This window comes from Mytilus galloprovincialis, chromosome 8 (assembly GCF_965363235.1).
Source record: "Mytilus galloprovincialis chromosome 8, xbMytGall1.hap1.1, whole genome shotgun sequence".
Lineage (NCBI taxonomy): Eukaryota > Metazoa > Mollusca > Bivalvia > Mytilida > Mytilidae > Mytilus > Mytilus galloprovincialis.
The window spans coordinates 29,074,472-29,078,382 of NC_134845.1; the positions used below are offsets into that span (position 1 = coordinate 29,074,472).

At 32.7% G+C, this 3,911-nt stretch overlaps 1 long non-coding RNA gene across 1 annotated transcript; it reads right to left on the minus strand.

The window, feature by feature from the left end:
• Positions 1-936: 936 nt before the first annotated feature.
• On the minus strand, positions 937-3,698 carry LOC143085496 (uncharacterized). The gene is made up of 3 exons (XR_012981345.1): positions 2,921-3,698; positions 1,887-2,341; positions 937-1,441 (listed from the first exon to the last, which is right to left on the minus strand). It is a non-coding gene; the product is annotated as an uncharacterized LOC143085496 (long non-coding RNA).
• Positions 3,699-3,911: the final 213 nt, after the last annotated feature.

Sequence of the window (3,911 nt, forward strand, 5' to 3'; positions counted from 1 at the left end):
AGGCACAACTTCAAACTATTTCAGTCGAAGTGTTTTGGTTAACCCTTATAGGAGTTTTCTACCCATATGTATTTGAAATCATTATTTCTCCACAACCATACAAGTGATTGACCTCTGGCCTTCCGATTAGAGTTTACTGACCTATGACCATGAAATTGAGGTCAAGTTCGAAGGTCAAGGTCATGTTATAAATTTTGAATTTTGAATTTTGCTTGTTATCGTTATTCAAAAGAAACTGTTACAGTTATTGTTATGATGTGTTTGCCAAATTACTGTTTACAATAAGGCGCAAATTCAACCTTTTTTCAGTCAAAGTGTTTTGGTTAACCCTTATAGTTTTCTCCACTTATGTATTTGAAATAAGTATTTCTACACAACCATACAAGTGATTGACCTGGGGTTTTTTGATTTGAGATCACTGACCTATGACCTCAAAATTGAGGTCAAAGTCAAAGGTCAATTTGACGTTCTAGATTTTGACCTTTGCTAAAAATTCTTTCTGATTCATTATAAAACAATTACGTCGTCTGCATAAACCTATTAATCTTATTTTTTTTATATCAGTTTGATTTACCCCATTACATCAACACGGAGTGACATTTTCTAACATCGTTTTTTAAATTTCATTCTTATTATCGAGGTGGAAAGACCTTCAATTGTTCTCTGAAGAATTGGTTTTTATCTATATCTGTATTAATGGCATGACCCTGTAGGGTGTTGATTTAGCAATATGATTGTATAACCATTTAAATTTACAATTCACTTTAATAAAAACTGTGATAAAGTTACTTTTTTTCTAATTTGGGATTGTTGAAAGAATGCTTGGTAATTAACAAAGTATACTAAAATGTGCAGATCTTGTACTCTGTCTAAATAGCATTAGAAGAGAAGTGAATAAAATTGAATTTTCATTCTTCTAGAAATGACTGGCAATGGTTATCTGAATAAAATGCATATATTCAGCTTTAATAATATGAAACTACAACAAGACTTTGTTTAATTTCTTTTAATTGCTGGCCTTCGGCTGTTGTCTGCTCTTTGGTCAAGTTGTTGTCTCTTTGACACATTTCCATTCTCAATTCTATTGACTATTTTGGGTTGAATTAAGCTCAACTAATAATATTGCCAAGTATTCTCCAGTATACCCGTGTGTGGCAATATTGCTTAGGCCGGGGAGTAAAACAATAAATCACCAAGTTTTCTTTATATAAATAAATAATATATAACCAATAAATTGAATAAATTGAAAATCTGCCTACAAATTTGCAGGTCTGGGCAAATAACTAGAACGATTTTGTACTTCGCTTGTACAAAGCAAGATGGCGGTTTACATGAATCTACCCTAAGACTTATTTTCAAAATTTATGTAAAAATCCAATAAATTTCCAGTGTGCGGGGATTCGCTCCAGACCTTAACCTTGTACAGCAACTTTTTATACCCCTATAGGTTGCATTTCTGTAAATATTGACAATGCAATTTCCCATAGGAACTCCTTTTACGGCTAAAACTGTACCACTTTTACTATGAAGTTTTGCTTATCCTAGAATTGAAAGTTCATATGCACCACAATTTTTTTCAAAGGTCAAAATATAGGGCTATGCGGCATATTTTCAACGTTTATATGCCCTGAACTTCTCAGAGTTTAAACTTACACTAATTTTCTTAACTACCCCCTACCTCGAATGAAAGGTTACCACAGATTTCAATGTAAACAATATGCACGTGTTTATTTACTGGTAACATTCCCAAGTTCTGTCTCTGCGATATGGAACACAGAGAGCATAACTGGGAACCAGTATGTAAACAAAATTAATTTTCTATGAATATTCAATTACTCCCCAAAAGAGGCGTGTTTTGAGAAACAGCTGTATTTACAAAGTGCAACCTATATTCTAAACTAAATGTAATGAAGCGTAACTATTTTTCCCCCGTAAATTCAAGAAGGACTGAGATGTAAAATAGTTATCCCACGGTGTGTGGACTTAAAGTTAAACTCCCGTCCAAAGACACAAACATACCATGCGATATTCACAAAGAGTTAAAAAGAGTATTTCTCGTGGAGTTGCAACCGTATGCATAAAAGTAAGAAGTATGTAACTAAGTTTTTAGGAATAAAAAACGTTTCATTCTTTGAGATTTTGTCCTGGATCTGTCCATGTATTTCTTTTTGTCTGGTGTTCTACATAGAATGGACGTCCAGAAAGAGTATACCTCTTTTCCCATCCATGAGGCAAAGAAAAATCCCGTGTTGTAGAACGTGTGTTGTGATTTGCATAGTATGGTTTTCCATCATTGTCTCGTCTCATCTCAATTCCCTCTGGTAAATTATCTGACAGTGGTCTGAAAACAGAATTATAGAACAGCATAATTATCTTTATTTCATTTTATATGCATAGTGCAGATAAAAATTAACGTTATGAAATGTTTTCTTCATGCATTTCTTATACGCGAATACTAAGATTGAAACATTTTTATTTAGATTCTCTTTTCGTCGAGACTCCAGTGGGATTGACCTATGTTTTTTTCCCTACGCAATAAACATTTTGTGAATTCCAATTGGAAACTTTAATGAATTGTTATATTAGTTCCACTTGAACATACGCAGAAAAATATTTTCACTGTTTCCAGCGTACTAGCGATAATATATCGTGGTAATGAATCAAAAGGTGACTAGCTACGAGATATACAACATTCTTAATATGTTCAATCAGCGATGAAAGTGAATATTGAAATGATAGTTTTATTTTAGCAGTTAGTTTTGTTCAACTTTGTCAATATCAGCTAGTTAAAGTCGCCGATAAGTGATTAAATGTATACAAAACCCAATTCTTCTCTATTTTAAACCGGATAACCGTAATATAACTTATATTACTATATTGTTAGACTGAGTATATATTATTTGTTAAAAATAACAAATACCTAGAAGTGACAAACATGCTGAGCAAATCTAATTCAGAGGTCTCTTTAAGGTTGTATTCTATTGATGGAAGTGATGGAAAAACTCCATTTCCGATCGCAGAAAATTTGAAATGCAAAGTTTGCATGTTCAAAATCACATCAACATTTGTCGTATCCTTTTCTAAGTGTTTCCTTCTATCTTCTAAAGCAGATTTGGTCTCAATTCTAGATTTTGTATCTGTAACAAGATTCACCATTTTATCTTTTTCACAGCTGGTCTTCAGTTTTACGTCGTTAATCATTGATTTGACTTTTTTATCTATCATCCGTTTGATCCTTTTTTCGTCTTCCCTTATTCCCTCGATGACAGATTTAACCTGAGTGTCATATGTATCAATTCCCTTTTCTAGTTCATCTAAGATTCTGATATCTTCTTGCAGCGTAGTTTCAATTTCATCTTTGACAATAGTATTCCACGAAGAGATTGTTTCTATGATATTGAACACTTTATGGTTTTCACTATGCTTTCCTTCTTTTTCTTCCATACATAGACTACAGATTGGAACACTACAATCATCACAAATAAAAATACAATCTTCTTCATGTTCCAAACACATGTATTTTCTTTTTTTCGTCATCTTTGAACTTTCTTTAAATGTATGTTGACGTGTTGCTTTTTGTCTTGTGTGTAAACCTTTACAATTATCACAAAAATGTTGTTCACATTCGATACAAAAATGTCGTTCAGGAGCACTAGCGTAAATGTCACACGTTTCGGATGCAACCTGAGCCATGTGTCTCATCTAAAAGATGTACACATATATATTGACAAGTTTAAATTGAAAACAACGTTCAAACCTTTGATTGCGTTGGATACAACCTGTAATTTTTATACGTGTGTATGTAAAAACAAATTCGTGTTAGGGGGTTCTAAATACAGCACAAACAACATCTTTAAAAAGACTAAAAAAGGGAAAAAATATATTTTAACAAATCGCATTTGACTAACAGG